Below are 20,483 nucleotides of genomic sequence, written 5' to 3'. Positions count from 1 at the left end.
AGCTCGATACTCGATTTTGTCCATTTTCACAAAAACACTCACATCAACTTACTCAAACGACTGTTACATAACAACTGCGAGTCCAAAATGGCTGAAACTTCGGTGAGTAACTGTCAACAGATGAACAACGAAATTCACTAGCTTTTATTTACAAGTGCTGCTATCTTCACGTTGAGGTCGGAAACTTTTCAGACCACCCTCGTATATGGCCCCAGGAATATATTGCTCATGTGTTTTTTTAATATATAGTGGATACAAAATCACGAAATCGTCCTTCTAGAATATAAATACTTTTTTCTGAGTTTCATTAAAATCGGAATAATACTACAGTTAAAAGATAGAAAAAAACTGGTTTTAATAGCAAAATAAATTTTCGAACCTCTCAAGAGAAATTTTGTAATAATATTTTCCATCGTGATTGGATAAAAGCGATGTGTTACTAGCTGGAATGAAAGTTCTTGCAAGTGTATGACATACTGTTTCTGATGATAAATGCATTTTTTATTCATAAAAATGATTGGAAGGGAGCATATGGGCGACACGGTTGGCCTACACGGAGAAAAATGATTTGCTGGCCCAGTAAATTTTCTGCTGGTCTAGCAAAATCTTTTCGTTATTATATGGACAGCAAAAAGATTTGCTAAGAGTACTAATCACTATTTGCTGGATATAATTTACTGAATCTACAAATTATTTTGCTATAAGAACTATGATGGATTTATATAAGCAGTTGCAGTTTTGCTCCGATAGCAAATAAATTTGCTAAGGATACATTATTTTGCACACTGAGAGAAAAGACTGGTAACTATAACAAACTGCATTTAGTTACAGAAATTCATTGAATCCTTAGTAACTAATACTAAATATGATAATAATTACCAAATATTTAATAGATCGGGAGTATGACGTAATTGCATTCACAGTAACATCAATTAAATAATTTAGTAATAGTTACTTAATGTTAAATATTTAATATGAAATATATTACAGTTATGAACAGATATTTGATAATTGTTATGAAATCATTATATCCCATATAATAAAAAATTCAGTAGGTACGAGTTCTATTTTGTTACCAGTATAAGTATGTTTTGTTGCAGCACAACGAAAAATTCATTCATTTGCAGCTATTACATCGTTTCAATATCTATTATTACAGATAGTTGGTTGAACCTATCAAAAATTTTGTAACTATTACAAAATCGCTTATTTTGCTCAACTATTCAATAAGTTTTATTTACCAAATATATTCTGGAAGCAAATAAATTTTACTTCTGTCAAATAAATAATTTATTTTACAGAACTAAATTAATTAATAAGTATTGCCATAGCTTTGGCCCGCTATATTTACGTCTATCATTTAGTAATAGTAGCCAAATTTTGATAATATTTACTAAATTCTTCTCTCAGTGCATCAATAGCAAATTAACGTGATTCTTAGGACAAATATATTCAACAAATTTTTTCTATCCTGACAACGAAACTACTTCTACTCTGATAACGAATAATTTGTAAAATTAGTTTCGTCAACTAAATTTTTTTGATGTCACTACGAATATGCAGTAGCAACGACAATTTTGCTAAAAGAGCAAAATTATTTTTCTCCGTGTATATTTAAGGGCCGATAAGAGGATTGTGGAGACCTCTTGCGGAGACTACTAATCAAGATACGTATTTTATATGTGGTCTTCTTACCCCTTACGCAACTGAACTCAATACCAGGATGAGACGGCCACGTTGCTGCATGTTTGTATTTTGGTTATTATAAAACAAAATATATGATTAACAAAGAGTTGTGGCGGGCATTAATGCACCAGAAGTTTACTCTGAGTCGAAATTTTGATCCTACTTTCAGCCTTATTATTTTATTCAACAGCTATTTTGATATTCTAAAATCTACATCTCTTTTGATTCTATTTAACCTACTTGAGTCGAAATTTTGATTCTATTTTCAGTCTCGCTATTCCGTTTAACCTATTTTGATATTTTATTCTAAACTTATGATTACAAGCGTTTTGACGCTAAAAATAGTAAAAAGTGAAATTTCGAACATCATCAGAGCGAAAGTAAAAGTAAATTGTATCATTAAAATTAAATTTACTTTGTTAACTTAGCTTTTAGTGCTTTGTTAACTTAGCTTTTAGTTGTAGATTTCAAAGTTTAACGTAGGGCCTAAATTTCGATTCGGTGTGTTTATACGGTTAGTCATGATTTAGTTGCCTGAGAAGTTGGAACTTCGGAATTATAAAATATAGGTAATTCTAAAATATCTATCCTCCCGATCTTCTACACGTAATACGAGTAATAATCGATCTTCTACACGTAATACGCAATAAGAGAATATGTAATAATTGCCAAGGAAAGGAAAACCATCACGACGCTTAGTCAATGAGAGATTGTTTCCACATGGATTAGAACGCTAGATAATAAACTACGTCAAACAGGAAAATTGCTTTGTCATTTCCGTGAAAGATAAGCGCGATGATTAATCGAAATAAATTTGCCGATTACCTTCGATAAGATAATGCGATCAAAAATCGATAGCGCGATTATCTAATCATCGTTCTCCTGCAAATGTAAAACCATATTAATTATTCGTGACATTGAAGAGCACATTATCATGAATTAGATTACAATTTGCACAGCTAATCGCTGCAGGATGTCACGAGTCGTGGATCAAGGAACGCCTTGCGGTAACGCCGTGAACGTTTCGGGAACATTCCTTTTCTGCGAATGTGCCGCCAATAACAGAAAACGTGTTCGTTTATAAAGGCGCGCGCACGCGAAATTGTAAAATTGTAGCGCGGAGGCTACGATACGTTTCCTACATTCGGCAAAAAAGGCCCTCATAAAGGATCGCGTGCCTTTGTTCCGATCGGGTTCGTGCGACGGCTGGCATTGAATTTAATCGTCGATGTATACCGCTGCCCGCGCTTCGCTTCGCCACTATTCCTGATTTCTTGCAACTGCTTTTTGCAACAGCCGACGACTCATGCTTGTGCGACTAATGCCGCAATGGATCGGAATGAATGCGGTGAAGTGACTTCGAGCTTCCTAAAGACGCCGGTGTTGCGGCGAATAGTCGACCTCAGCACAATCGACGCGATAATGTTGACTCAGCTCTTGCAATTGTCAATTCCTTTACCGAGAGACAAAATATCTAAGAACTGAGAAACTTACACGTAAAAAAAGATCTGCTACATATGGACAACTAAACAATTTATTATATTAATCACTTTATTGTATTAGTCACTTTTTCTTTGCCATGATAACAAGAAAATCTGCTCTTAAACGAAAAAGCTCGTAACAAAAAAGTAGCTAAAGCAGTAAATTATGTTTAGTTCTGTAGCAAATTTACTACGTTAGCCACTTTTCTTGCTGTCAGGAACAGATTTTCTTGTTATCATAGCAAATAGGTTCCTGCAGCAAAGAAAAGTAGCTAGCACAGCGAATTATATTTAACTGTCCATATGTAGTAAATTAGTTTGCTGCTGCAGCAAACTATTTTTCTCTGTGTAGATAAAAAGAAACACGCGATTGGAATTTCCTGTTTTCATGGATTACTCTGAGAGAGAAAATATTTAAGGAATGAAAAATATTTATTCGGTGATTGCTAATGACATATTTGTTTAAATCTAAATTCTTCCACTTAGACAGTTAACAATTGTAGAATAAGAATAAACAAAAACAAGGATAAACAATTTCTCTCACAGGAAGCCAAGATTTTAAGAAAATATATATTTTTGATTGGAAAAATATTTTATATATTAGCACAAGTAAATATATTATTGATACCCGCCGAATAAATATTTTATTTTTTCAGATATTTTTTCTCTTAGTGTAATTCACCAACGGTAAATTCTAATCTACGCGTATGTGGGATTTCTAAGTTAAAAATGCTTCTTTTATTAGGAGGACTTATTTATTTCTAATTACATAATTTCTAATTTTAGCTATTTCTAATTTTTGGGAAATTTTTGGGAGTTTAATCATAAAAAACACGCTTAATGGCTAACATTGTTATGGTTTTAGGTCGACCTGATGCGATAATACTGAGACCACGCAGTGTCTCTGAAAAGAAATATATAAATGTCTCTCTTGTCTGTGATAGATTGTATGCTATTCTACTCTCTGTTCGTTATATAAATTACTATTCTTGCGCTTCGTTAATTGGAGACTATTGCACATCATCTGCATGCAGTGGAATCTTTTAATACAGCCGGGCAAAATTAATCGTCGCGGTAGTGTACCGCCATGAAGAGATTCTCATATTGTTGTTATCTAGATCTGTCGATGAATTATAACTTACTCGTCTGGTTGCTAATTGCTCTCGTGCCAGCGGGTTAAGCTGACTGCGCTATCGTTGCGCAAATTCATAAACAAATACAATTACAGCAGATCGTAAATTATGCACACGGATTGATTTACAGAGAGCGCTGTGCCGATGATAATTACAATAATGAGCTGAGCGTGAGATATTTAAATTGGCAAAAAGCGGGATTATTCAGCGCGTACGGATGTTAGAACTTCACGCCGCATACACGTATATATGCATGCACTCTGAGAAAAATGTCTAAAAATTAACAAATATTTATTAAGTGGGGGTTAACATATTTACTTAAATCAAAATTCTTTTCATTTAATTTTATAGGGCAAGACTCCTTAGATATGACGAATAAATTTTTGCTTTTGAACTTCATTAAAATAGTCCTTCGAGATATTTTAATATCATTTTTGAGACTGAAAACATATAATTTGTTATAAGAGATATCAATCGGTATAACTGTACCAATGCTTGGAAAAAAATAATTTGCTGGCCAGCAAATTTTCTGCTAGTCTAGCAAAATATTTTCGTTATTATATACACAGAATATAAAAAGATTTGCTAAGAATACTAATCACTATTTGCTGGATAATAATATATAATTTGCTAAATCTACAAATTATTTTGCTATAAGAGACATGATGGATTTAAATAAGCATTTGCAATTTTGCTCCGATAGTAAATAAATTTGCTAATGATACATTATTTTGCATCAATAGCAAATTAACGCGATTCTTAGGACAAATACACTCAACAAATTTTTTCTATCCTGGCAACGAAACTTCTGCTCTGATAACGAATAATTTGTGAAATTAGTTACGTCAACTAAATTTTTTTGATGTCACTACGAATATGCAGTAGCAACGACGATTTTGCTAAAAGAGCAAAATTATTTCTCTCCGTGACCATTTAGGGAAAGCGTTTAGAACCACTCCCGATTGTCTCGGCCAATTCTGTGTGCTGGTCGATTTATGTACCAGTGCCCTATAAAGAGTCAAGCCGAGTATTGTTTACGTAAATATGTTAATGGTATCCACTTAATAAATATTTATTAATTTTTAGATATCTTTTTCTCAGAGTACATATTTGAGATAAATGAATAAAATATTAACATGGATATGAAATATATTCATTATTAACAAATAATAAGGCAAATAAGAGCCAACAGCCGATGTCAAAAACTCATTAATCAATTTAACCAACACCAATCGATGTACAATGGCTAGTAATTACACAAAATCATACTAATTACATAAATGATTTTATGTAATTATTAGCCATTGTACATCAATTGGTGTTGATTAAATTGATTAATGCGCCTTTGACATCGGTTGTTGGCTCTTATTTGCCTTATTATTTGTTAATTTTTATTCTCGTCAAGAGAGAGCCTTTAACTAGTTTAATTAATAATTATATTCATTATTATATAATGAAAGAGATTTTAATATTTATATGTAGATAATTATTATATATAATTGAAAAAAAATGAATTATCTCGAGAGAGGATCTTATGTGAACGATCACATAGTTATAATCTGGAACTGATTTTTTCCCACAGATTATTAATATTTTTATGAATCTCCCAAGCTGCGGCCTCACTTTATCGAATCGTGAAACTTGTCTGCACTTATTAACTTATTCGATATGAGTCAATAGATCGAAATGCTCCCCGGACTATCGGAGGAAGCGTCAAAGTGATATCTACTTTAAGGGCAAGTTTGTGTAGTATTGAAATTGTCTCAATCGAGCCATTAAGGTCTTTGAAAGCAACGGAGGACAAAAAAAGTCACTGTCCGCTCCGTAAAACGAAAAAAATGCGACTTCGATTATACAGGATATTTCGTTCTATTGGCATAAAATCCGCGTAGAACATTTTCTGGGATCCAATTGGAATCCATTAGAGTTCTTCAAAGAGTTTACGGCTTCTGATTGCGAAATTTACGAAGCTTTGGATTAATAGTGTAATCAAAAGTGTTTCAAAAATGCGAATCTAAGCGGGAAAACCAAACAGATTCTATTTCCTCTATCAAATTTTTTCCTAAAAGTTTTCTTTTCTCCAATTCCAATTTCATACTTCCATTGAACAAAATATCTGGAACGCTTTGAGCGTTGAAGCACACTTTATAAGAATGAATATTTGAAAAGTGTAAATAATAAATATAAAAATAATAATAAATACTTAAACTCCTTCAAGTATCTTGCTCAAAATTTTTTAAAATAAATTAGATGTTTTGTATAAGAAAAAATATATTTTTGTAATAATTTATAATTAATATTTGGTAATTTATAGGAATGACCATACAACAACCTATATTTTAAGGAGGACAGAATTTATATTTCTATAAATCATAATCATGAAAACACTAATTATTTAGTTATTTTCTGTGTCTCTCCTCTTATCCTTCCATTCTTTCAATGCAACTTTTTCCCTGTCTTTGGGTTTCCCATTCAGAATCGTGACTTCATTTGTTCGAAAAATCAGAGTAGATCTTAATTAGGTCGTAGAATATTTTCTATAATTGGAATAAGAATGGGATTCCTTATTGATACTAATATAATATACCTGTTTGGAACAAGTTTGAGTAATCTAATTGGAATGCATGCTACACTTGGGAGTGTTGGAAAATTTCCATATTGAAATATCCTGGTAGCGCATCTTTTTTAAATTTAGAACATGTTCTATTATCTGACTTTTAGTTAATTAAGATAACAAAGACATTAAGTTAGTGTGTGATGAAGATATTTTTTTCACTAAAAGCTATTTAAGTTATAGTAGTAGTAGTGACTTATCGATGACTCAAATGACATATAATATATGACAATTGTGTGTAAGTTACTGATGTTAATGATGACCTTTTGCTACTTTGACGGATATCTATACTCTTTTACATAGCATTGGCATATACACGTGAAATGTTACATGTGTGCGTATGTGTGAGTATGTGTATGACACAATATTTGTATCTACCTTCGCAACATGCACGGAAAACTATGTGTGATTAGATAATCGCGAGGAGGTTATTGGAGAACACATATGTTCGTCCGCTCGCCGAGCAGTCGCGATACCACACCTTCATGCACTTGAACTTAAATCGATCCGGGTAAGTAGTTGCCGCGATCGTAATCGCGATCGCGGTCGCCTTCACGCGGCCTTACGTCCGTAAGGATTCAGAAGCTCGCGGAAGCCTGCAGGCGAATTTCTTGCGGTTGCGCTGTCCCTTCGGGAAACGATTACAGTATGTAATACGTACATTCACGTTCGCAATAATCTAATGATTCAATTAAAATGCAAAAGATCCACTTTACCTTGACTGATAAGTATCTAAAGTCCTTGCTCTCCTTAGGAAAAGATTTCCTAAGATGTTGTAAACGTTTTGTCTATCTGCTTGTAATGACGCTACATTCGCTTAGATATTCTAGCAAAAAAAAGATATATATGCAATTATATAAAATAAAATGTATACACATAAGTATATGTATACAAAGTGTTCGACAATTCATTATGCAGCTGCGGTGTGCAGATGAACTCATTAAACTGAACACAAAGTTCCTCTACCATTTCGCAAATAACCACGTAAAACTTTGAGTTATTAATTAAAGAACATTAATGAATCATTACGCACGATATTGCGGACAATCCACATACACCAATCTTCTTTAATCAATAATAATAACTAAATATCTACATCTTTGCTTTTTAAAACATATTATGTGATGTAAGTGATAGTGTTTAAAGAGATACAATCTTTTTGCAAAATGGTAGGGAAATTTTTCGCTTACACACACACAGTCTGATCTAATGTACACGAAGGTAAATGTCGCCATCACAGCTCATCCGTCGTATCCAGCGTGATCATTAATTATACTTCTTTGATTAATAACTCAAAATTTTACGCAGTTATTTTCAAGATAGCAGAAGAATTTTGTGTTAAGTTTAATGAGTTCTACCTATACATTGTGGCTGCGTAACAAATTTGTCGGACATCCTGTATAAATTATATATAATTATATTAATTATATGTATAATTGTATAAATTACGTATAATTGTATATAAACAGTAGATATGAATGTTATCACTATATGATCACATATACAATCATGTATAATTAGGATCTATTTTAATTTTTTGAACAAATAAAGTCACGATTCTAAATAGGAAACTCAAAAGCAGGGAAAAAGTTGCGTTGAAAAAATGGAAGGATGAGAGGAGAAATACATAAAATACCAAAGTAAAATAATGCTTTCATGGTTATGATTTATAGAAACATAAAGTCTGTCTTCCTTAAAATATAGGTTGTTGTATGGTCATTCCTATAAATTACCAACTGTTAATTATACATTATTACAATACATTTAAATGTTTAATATATGACGTTCAAGTTTTCCATTTAAAATAAAAATATATATTGTTTATATGTCTACATGCGAAAAAAATGTTGTTAAATAGAAAAAGGAAAAGGCGGTTTCATTTTATTAAACGTTGACATAATAGTCTGCCACAAGCATAAGTAAATACTTTGATTGTACTTACTTTGCAAATTTCAAATGAATTTTTTTTTTCGGAAAATAGTGATTGTTGAATCACTTGAATTCGATTGATTTTTCTCTGACATAGAATGAATTCTTCACTTTTAATCGTCGAGTGTATAGTTTCATGCGAAAATGAAGAGTGAATCTGATGTGAATGATGTGTTCGATGGTCACATAAACATATTTGCTCTAATCGACTGAAACATTCACTCGTACGGAGTCAGAATCTACTCTAAGCTCAAGCGAAACATTCACTCTTTGCGACTTTGAGTGACAGTATTTTCACTAGTGCTTCGACTGAAAATACTGCCACTTTCCACTCGTTGTGAATGAGATTCCGTTCCAAGAAACTAAGAGAGTATGTCATACATAATCATGCGGAGGCAAAATTTACATACAAAATTGTATGTAATCATTCTTTCTTGTGTTGTTGTCATGTAAAGTAATATATTTTTACAAAAAATTTTATTAGTACAAAATTTTTTGTCCTGACTCATGGTGTAATGAGCGTTCAACGAACGGCATTAGCGCCGAGTCGTTGACTCGTATCGCGAAATTGAAAAATTCTTCTTGCGCGGCGCTGAAATGGATTTCGATTTCGCGACTTGTATCGTTCTCCACGTCACTCAGTCGAATTACATACACACATGGGTTCTGATAAACGTGTCGTTGCTAATGCATTAAGTCGTTTTGCGTGTCGTTTTCTCCTTCGTGTCGCGTCCTCTTACAACGACTCGTTAAGGTTCGTGTGCTTTAAGCAATTATTTCAATTACTTCGCGCGTTGCAAGGACGATGCCAGCGCGCATGGAACTCATAGACACACCGTCGCGTTCTCGAACTCCGATCGTACGGGTAGATAGACTGCTGAAAGTGACATTGCTCTCGAGTCGATCCAATTGTTTTAGGCGCAGCTGTTATTTCGTCGCGGCGGCGCCGAATTCATTTAATTTTCGTCGGCGTAGATTGAAATTACGTGCTGTCATCGTCAGTTATATAACGTTACCGTTTCGTCGCTCGATAATCGATTTGTCACGATGAATGATTTTTCTGCGGAAAGCGCGTCGACGCGCATTTCGCTGCACAGAAAAAAGGAACATTTCTTTTTGCCTAGAAAATATCTTTATTTTTAGCATGTGAATCTCTTAATATAGCTGAGATTACACAGCTTTACGAAGATAAGTTACTTGTGTTTTACGTACAATACAATAAAGAAAACAATATATTCGTATTATTCAGAAATAATTCTCATGAATGAAAATCACGAAATATTGGATTGAGAATATGATGTTTCTAAAAATGTCGGAAGGATATATCATTACTATTAAAATAATGATGTTGTGCTTCTTATATGAGATTATTATAATATTTAAATGAAACAATAGCATTGTTGAAATTCGAAACATGAAAATTTTTCTAACAAAATTACATATTATTTATATGTGAAACAATGATTATTAATTTGAGTGTGTTAATTTTGAATGAATATTAGTTTCTTTTTCCATGTAATCGCTATTGATTGGAATTTAAACTGCGACTAGAGGAGACCAGGTCTCCTGGTCATTGACTCAAGATGTATATCGGTCATGTGCTTTCTTTATGTATTGAGTTGATCCATAAGTTCCACACAGTTGGCCATCTATGTATATGCTTTAATAGCTGACATTTCAAAACATATTATGTAATGTAAGTGATGGTGTTTAAAGAAGTACAGCTGTCTTCGTTGTGATTTGAAACTTATAAGCAGTGTGAGTTTTTCCGATGTATTATGATTTTTTATTTACGTAAAAATGATTAGAGTTTAGCTGGGCTGTTTTACCTTACCTCCCATATTTGAATCATTTTTCACTAATTTAGCACAGATTTAAAATATTTCGGTTGGAATCTTGGCTAAAGAAATTTAGAATGATTCATGTCTCAGCTATGCCGATTTTATTAAAATTTTAATTAAAATTACCGGATTTCTCTCTTTCTCTCTTTCTCGGTTTGGCTGAAATTCGAACCATTTTTGACTAATTGAGCATAGATTTAAAATATTTTGGTTGAAATCTCGGCTAAAGAAATTTAAAATGGTTCGTGTCTCAGTTATGCCGATTTTGTTAAAATTTTAATTAAAATTGCCGAATTTCTCTTGGTTTGGCCGAGATTCGAACCATTTTTGACTAATTTAGCACAGATTTTAAATATTTTGGTTGGAGTCTCGGTTAAAGAAATTTAGAATGTGGTTTGTGTTTCAGCTAAACCGATTTTATTAAAATTATGTAATTATCTTCTTATTTTATATTCAATTTTATTTCTTACGCATTTTTGTTACACTTGTTGATGATAGGAGTGAGAACATTAAAAAGCTATAAACTGCCCGTGCAACTCAAAGTGAGTCAAAATAAAAAAATATGAAATAAATATTTTTTGTACTTCTACATTTGTGCCAAATTAGAAAGAAATCGGAGTGTATCTTTTAGGTAGGTTTACTTGTTAATACGTAAGAGACAAAGTCATGAGTATGATGAGAACGATGTACGTGTCAATCCTTTTTTGTGGAGGATAATCACTCATAATTTTAATATTGACGTAGATTTCAGCGCGAGTATCGAGTGTTAACTGCTAATAGGATAACCTACTCAAGTATTAAATTTGACTTAATCTATTTATTGGTAAACAAAGTAATAATTTTTTAAATAACTCCATATATACGTTGATACTTTGATATATAATGAAAAAATAATTTGTTTATTTCTACTTGTTTATTATTTTGTTTACCAATATGGAGATTAAGTCAAGTTTATTTTATTTGCTTTTTACTTAAATTATAAACTTTGGAACACTGTAATTCGGTAAAAAATAATCCAGTTTCAAAAAATAAGAAACCGTTGTGTTCGTCTCATTACCAGCTACAATTTTTATTTCAAGAAAGAAATAACTCTCATTAAAAAAAATCGCCATGATGAAATATCTAAAGTGGTGGCATCTATAATTAAATTGATAACGTTATCATCTTTCCCCCTCGAAGTCAAACTTTTGTCTGAAACATTTTTTGAAAAAAACTTCTCCTTACCGAGATATTTGTGCATTGAATAAAATGGTCTACTCTGTATTGATTAAAATGGTTTTTAACAAGAAAAAAATGCATTTTAGTCTTGTTTAAAAATCCGCATGAACTTATGGATCAACCCAATATTTATCGTGAATGAAACAGCGAAAACGAAATCGCAAAATGTTCCTTTTAGAACATAAATACCTTTGTTCCTGAGTTTCATTAAAATCGGAATAATGTTACGCTTGAGAAGTAGAACAAACTGATTTAGAAGTTGCCGAGTGCATTTTCGAGTGTCCCGACATTTCTTGTAAATATTCTCCATCACTTGTGAATAAACTTGACACTAAAATGGCCGGGAATGACAACGCTCTTTGGATGTCTGAAAGAGTCACTTTAACTCCTTGCGATTGTAATATTTAAAAACTCCCTTTATTCTTCTTTAATCGTATCGATGATAACTTCTGAACATGCTGAGAATATGATTTGCAAAATATAAACATTTCATCTATTATAAACAAATTACAATAATTTCCATAGCTTTTCCAAACTTATTATTTTCTATAAAGAGAGAGATGCATCATAATTATTACATATTTGCTATCTATATAATTATTTATATATTTATATATTGTACGAAAAGACTAGCGAATGAACACAGAATAAAATATAAGCTAAGTCGGGATAAAAAAGTAAAATCTCAAATAATTGTTTATATACCGTCCTTATATATAACGCTAACAACTAAATAAAGAGTCAAAATGATTCTCTTGAGCATCCAAGGGGTAAATTATAAAATAATTTATCACAATATTAACAATTTCTTCCATTACTCTTTCGGTATATTCTAGTTTAAACATAATTAAAAGTCACGGAACATTTTGTTTTTAAACTAGAAAAAACGAAAATGGCGATAACAAGAATATCTTTAAGTTGTCAGAATTGAAAACCACTGCTGAGATATACGTATGCAATAATCAGTTACAAACATATTATAAAATAATTTATCACAATATTAACGATTTTTTTCATTACTCTTTCGATATGTTCTAGTTTAAGCATAATTAAAATTCACGGGAGATTTTGTTTTTAAACTACAAAAAACGAAAACAGCGACAACAAGAAGACCTTCAAATTGTCAGAATTGAAAACCACTGCTGAGACATGCGTGCGTAATAATCAGTTGCAAACATAAAAATTATTTCTCAAAACACGACGTTCTCTTAATTTCAAATAAATTCTTTCTTGCAAATTCCACAAATGTCATACTTTATCATAGTAACTTCACTTCGACTTCTATCATAACCGCACATATACTTCGATAATGGCTCTCAATTCTGACAACTCTAAAAGTGTTGCAACTTTATTCGATGAAAAAGTGCGCAAATCAATTTGCAGCTGTACAGTCACAATCGTAACAATGAATTCTTCGTAGGATCGTGACTTTAAAACTCTGAGAGATATTGTATCTGGCCCGGTCCGCTTATCGCTCAGCAAATCGCTCGAAGAATTCGCCAGCACTCGTTGCAAATGAGAAGAAACCTCGCTCGTTTTCCTGCGAGTCGCGCAAAACGAAGCTCAGGTATTCCGTCGAGTTTACGCCGAAGCCGCTTATTCGCTATCATCCGCGTCCATCAACCGGTTCCCGTTCGACCGTATCTTCCGACGCTCTCTCAACGTTCCTCTCCGACGTTTCCTCCGAACCGGCATTCTATACCGGTCCTGGGGTTTCCCTACGCATGTTTTACCGATCAAGGCCGCCGTCTCCGTATCTCGAGGATGGGTGAATACGCGAGGCATCCAAGACGTGGAAAATTAAGGTACCGCTGTGTGTGTGTGTGTGTGTTTGCGTCGCTATCGTTTGACGCGCATTTACTTGCGGGAGCCGACAGTTCTTCAGTAAACTGGTCGACCGTTACGCGCAGAATATTTTTCTTGAATAATATTAGGATAGGATGATCAAACTTGAATGAGATTTTAAAAACTTTTTTCTCCGTTCCTAACAGTTGCTCTCAGTGAAATTTGTCCAACGTGAAAATATTACGAATAATGTCCTCTATCGAAATTCAAAAGAGGTCAATTTAATAAGTTTTTTCTGAAGAAAAAGAAGGAGACAAATTTAATCATACTCTTGAATTTGATTCATAATTAGGATCCGGGGATTAGTAGTGGAATGGAGCTTTAATCTTCAGTATTTGATAGACAAGAATCCACATAGAAAATGCATAGCTGGATATTTACTGCATTACTTACAAAACAAAAATATATCAGCTGACTCGCATTTGGATCCAAATAAAGATTAAAATTTCAGATTCTTTTAAATGGATAAGATTTTATTTGAAACTTAAAATAAGATACTAATTAACAGCACAAAGTGAGGCGAATTGTTAGCATCCCAGACAATCTTTAAGACGTTTTATATTTCAATTTTGGACTTTGCGTTGTCTAGAATTTTAAAACATAGTATATATTATATGCTCTGTTTTCTTTTTTGAGTTGAGCAGAAAAAATGACGTCGCTACTTTTTATAACAGCGACAATATATAATAAGATTAACGTACAATAGCAAAATTTAAACGAATAATTTTAAAATATCGTTCATTAGCGACCCGTCAAAATTTTAATCCACATTTAATACTTGATTCGAATTTGGACATTTTAACATGGTATACTAATAATAGGATTGGGATGTGTGTATATATTCATGCGAGAATTTATACATATAAGCAAAAAACTAATAGTTACCTCATTGTAATCTCAAGGGTATTCAAAGAGTATCTCAAAGGTATTTAAATTTATCGTTTTGACAAGGAAACATTAGAAAAATAAAGTAGTATGCTGATAGGTCTTCTAAGTACACTTCTTATTTCTAATTAATGTAGGAAAATTTGTATCTCTTAGATAGTTCTATCTTTTAGATAGTGTGTAACTCTATTATATAACGAATAGTATTACAATAGCACTACGTATATGATTGTGAGTATAAATATTTGTTATTTTATATATAATTTAACTCCTGAAATTTGTATTAGCCTTTACTTCAGAATTAGAACATTAAACCTAGATAAAATTCAGTTTGACCGACTCTTCAAATGATTTTAAAAACACGTGTCTTGTTTTTCAGTATAACTTTTTTCAACTTCATTGAATCACAAGAACATCAACAAATTTATATTACTCCATATTTCTTACATCGAATAAAAAAGAAAGGATTGAATTTCGATCATTTTTCCGAAAATTGTAAACAAGTGAAAATATGCTGTATAAAATTTACCTACGTTTAGAGTTTATACAACTTTTTGATGTTTAGAGTTTTAGAATTAAGGGGACTAAAGGGTCAGATTGCCTGAAAATCGTGTTTATTTTTTCATAATTTTTTATAACAAACTGAATGAATATGCGAAAGTGTTATTTTGACATGTATTTATACAATATAAAGAGAAGAAAAAATAATTTTGATGATCAAATACTCAATATAAGTATATGGTACATGCAGTTAAAATATATTTCGTTTTTCTTTTCAAGGTCGTCATTTTGCAGAAATATCTTGACTCTCGGTGGTTCAATTAAGCTGAATTTTAGGTAGAAAATTTCCGTAAGCTTGTCGTTATCGTATGAACTACTATAATAGAAATTGAATAAAAGTTAACAAAATTGCAAATATCTTAATGGAATATTATTAAAACTTTCAGTTCTTTTATAGTAAAAAAATTAATATTTCAAAATTAAATATTTTCACGAGATTTTGTCAGTGGTTTACCCGATAATGACAAGCTTACAGAAATTTTCTATCTAAAATTCAGCTTAATTGAACCACCGAGAGTCAAGATATTACTGCAAAATGACGACCTTGAAAAGAAAAACGAAATATATTTTAACTGCATGTACCATACACTTATATTGAGTATTTGTTCATCAAAATTATATTTTTCTTCTCTTTATATGGTGTATAAATACACGTCAAAATAACACTTTTGCACATTCACTCAGTTTGTCATAAAAAATTGTGAAAGGACAAGCACGATTTTCAGGCAATCTGATCCTCCAGTCCTCTTAAAACAACGCATCTATATATAGGAAGGTTCCTTTGCTCTCTAAATTTCCCATACTCTTTTGATATTATGTCCATTACTTCCTTAAAGCTATTTCGACGTTACAAGTATGTTCTGGTCGAGCAAAAACCTATTGTCGTATTTCTTCGGATCATGAATGACTGCACGAGGACAATTTTCCTCGAGAAAAATTTTCTGCGTATAGTTACATCGCTTCCGCTTATCTCTAACTGCAGTAATTATTCATGGTTGTTTTTATTACGATAGAATAAACAGTTATTGAGAAATAAGCACTTAAACGCGCGCACGCGCGCAAAGAAATTAACAGGTAAATTTTCGATGTTTTACCGGGAGTTTATCATCATCGCGATAATGAGGAGAAAGTCTCCCCGATGGCGGGAGACTTAATTCTTGTTTACAGAATTTGGCGTATTTCCCGCGTAGTTATTATTAAAAGTTGTTTTCGCAAACTTCCAGCATCCGCGGCTGTACGATCATCAAAATTTGCATTGCTTGATATGCTTGTATCAAGCTCGATTATATGCCATTTGGCACAATTTGTTTGCGTGACGCAAGCGCTCTGTGGTCCTGACATCATCCGCATTTATAAATCGGTTTATATTTTTATTAGAACATGTGAATCGGTTTATATTTTTCTTAGAACATGTATCAAGCTAAGTGAATCTATAAACAACTGTGCGCATATTTTTTTAGCTTTGTCGTGATGAACACCTCATTATCGCGATGATGATAAACTCCCGATAAAATATTGAAAATTTACCTGTTAATTTCTCCGCACGCGTGCGCGCATTTAAGTGTTTATTTTTCAATAACTGTTTATTTTATCGTGATAAAAACAACCACGAATAATTACTGTGGTTTGATTGGCCTTTAAAAGGCAACTAAAATTAGCATATCTAATTAACATATTTCTACACATAATCGTGACTAGATATGCTCCATTCTATATTACGAGCATCCTACATCTTCTCTCAATCTTCCTTTACATCTTCAAACAACAAAACATACTTTTGAATGACCCTTATGCCGAGCAACAATTTTTCGAAAACTTTTTTATAGTACAACCATTATTCTGTGGAACTCATTTCAACTAAAAAATAGAGGCTTAAGTAACCCTTAGACAGAAATTGTTCAGATATTTGCATCAGTAATCATATAATAGAAACTACTTTTATGCAAATCGCATTTTCATAACAAAACCAACTCAAGATGAGAGAATGACAGCTGAGTTCTTTTTGATTGTCTGAATGATGCGCTGAAACACATCGAATTACATGCAATTTTCATTTTTAACTGTATCTTAAATGTGTATTTTTGTATTATTAATTTATAAGACCCTTAATTATTAATTTATAAGATCCTTAATTATTAATTTATAAGATCCTTCCTGAAAGCTTTTAACGCTTGAACGATAATAAATGGATTAACCTATCTATCTCTTGTAAAGCACACTAATTCTTCGGTGTTGAGTTTCCTTGAGTGATGATTAGTAGTACGACTGTGTCTTATCTTATTCTTCTTATTTAAATTATGGTAACGTATTTCGTACGTGTTGCTATCCGAATTAGCAAGTCATGTCCATGACAGATAATAAAAAGAAACAAAACATTGTAAAACCGTTATATTTTCTAAAGTTTTCTGCAAATGAGTGACATCTCCTATCTGTTTCAGCAGATAATGTGTACCGCGTGTGTGACTTACCGTCGAAATGAGAATTATTAAATACGTGCTCCAGCGACGTGTATATAACGTCATAACTACGTGCTGATTAATAATATTAAAAATGTTCATTTGCCATGGACAAAGGATTCTTTTGCCATGTTTGAATTAATTAATTAACTGTTCGCCACTGTGGTTTATTTCAAGAATCCACACACAATCTTTTACTACTTTATACAGGGTGTCCCAGATTCATCTCCGTAATGTTTGTGAGAACGTAAAACGGATTAACGGGGTGAACATAAAAGTCCCATACCGATATTCACAATAAATCTCGAGATATTAATTAAAGAATATTAGTGAATGATCAATGATATGGTGGATGAGCTATAGTGGCAATATATGTGCTGTCGTGTACTTAACATAAGTTAGATTAAACTAAACAAAAAAGTTTTATTATTTTACAAATAACCACATAGATATTTAATAAAGGAACATTATTACATGATTGTACGCGATAATACACAAATCTTTTTTAATTAATATCTAAAAATCTATGTAGTCATTTGCAAAATGGTAAAGGACTTTATATAATATAATATAATGTATGTATGTGTATATATATATATATATATATATATATATATATATATATATATATATATAATATTATCAAACTAAACAAAAAAGTCCTTTACCATTTTGCAAATGACTACATAGATTTTTAGATATTAATTAAAAAAGATTTGTGTAAGATTTATTGCAAATATCGATATATATATAATATTATCAAACTAAACAAAAAAGTCCTTTACCATTTTGCAAATGACTACATAGATTTTTAGATATTAATTAAAAAAGATTTGTGTAAGATTTATTGCAAATATCGATATATATATAATATATGAGTATTATGTTATTACTAAAACAGAGAAAAATTATAGTAGTTATATATATTTATATGTATTATATGTAGTTATATGTATAATTATAATAGCAGTTATATATAATTATAATAGCAGTGTATAATTATATTATAGCAGTTATGTATATATCACGTTGTTACCCAAATAGGTGTACGTAAATTTGGCAGTAGCTTTATTAGTCAACTTACAAATGCTGTCCTTTATAAGTGGTTCATATAGCATTCATATTTATCACATAGAACAATGAAATAAAGACATAATCATAGCAAAATCATAGAAATAAATACATTTGGGAAGCTAGGAATGTATTAAATCGCAGTTTGCAAAGACCTCTTGAAAATCCTGCAGTTCGAATTGCTAACTGTGATTAATTTTTCTGTACGTTCTGGACATTAATTAAATTACTCTTTTAAACCGTCATATTATATCAAGTTCTGTTGTAACCGTACGAAGAGACGGAAGCGATGTTCCGCTTCATTAATTCCAACGCGTGCGATTCTCCGTTGTTTGCCGAACGAGATACCGAAATCTTGTCGAGACATATGAATAAACAAAACGTCATTATACTTTCTTAATAAAGGTCATTGACATTAATATTCTTATTAATATGTTCGTTACTGGGAAACTATCTGTTATACTTTCTACATTTTCTTATAGAACATCGTAAAAAAGACCCAATTCGTTTATGTGGGCACAGAATGAAAAATTCACTAAACAAATAAGATTTTCTTTCGATAATCTGAATCAAATCATGTTGTTCTTAATCGTTTCAGTGAGTTTAAAAATACAAATAACAGCTAATGGCACATCTTTTTGTTATTGAAATAGTCCTGTTTAATAGAAATATCTTCTGTATTTTCTTTCGATCATTCTTACATCGCGAGATGGATATAGTTTTCCTCTTCATGTCACTTTTACATTGAGCGATGAGTTTAGGGTTTTCCTCCTCACAAATGCATCGAATAAATTTCGTTGTACGTAGGAAGAGATACGTGACAACATATGCAGCACACATGTGGAACTCAACTTTTATCCTGGTCTCCAACTTGAGGCGATCGAAATGTAGACTATAAGCTCTTTCAAAGTTTTTGTAAGCGGTCTACTTTGTGATTTCACAATAAAAAATAGTCATACGCATGTAACAAAATTTATTTGGTGCATTTATACAAGAACTATAAGGAGAAATCGCTATATTGAGATTTTTGAAATCAAGTTCTTTTAACTACATGAAAATGACGTGTTACAACTTTTTGAATATCAGAGCTCATATTCTGGAAATTTTTTCGTATATATAAGTCCCTTTGCGCAGGTATAATCATATCATAAAATAGCTACGCAATGATACTTGCGCAATTATTTTAAGAACAGAGGCCCAGATATGAAAACAGAGTCAACAAGAAACTATACAATAATTCAAACAGTGAAAATAGTTTTACTAATATTGCCTTTATCAGCGTTATCGCTACCACGAGAAAACATTCTCGTAAAAATTGATGCGTCACACATGTCTGACGCGCGGTGTAGCGAATGTGAAAATAAAATTCATTAAATAACACAGTTTTATTGAATAACACGAGAGATCTGGTAAAAGAAGTATCTGATTTTCCAAACGACGTATCTTAGGAGTACATGCATGTGGATGCCTTTTATTTCGATAGACTGACGTATAATACATAAACTTTATAGCAACTTTTTATAACTTTAGAACTTTAAACATGAAAAAATTACGTAAATCTTAAACATAGATAAATTTTACTCAGCGCATTTTTATTTATTTATAACTTCTGGAAGAATGATCGAAATTTAATCCTTTTCTTTAATCAGTGTAGAAAGCATTGAAGAGTATGAATTTGTTGATGTTTAATGAAGTGATTTAATGAAGTCGAAGAAGTTATAATGAGAAAATAAAACACATATTTTTTAAGAACAATCACGTTT

The sequence above is a fragment of the Odontomachus brunneus genome, unplaced genomic scaffold, assembly GCF_010583005.1.
Source record: "Odontomachus brunneus isolate Ranch 3 - 2012 unplaced genomic scaffold, Obru_v1 Obru_scaffold_039, whole genome shotgun sequence".
NCBI classification, from domain to species: Eukaryota; Metazoa; Arthropoda; class Insecta; order Hymenoptera; family Formicidae; genus Odontomachus; species Odontomachus brunneus.
This window is presented reverse-complemented; position numbering follows the sequence as displayed.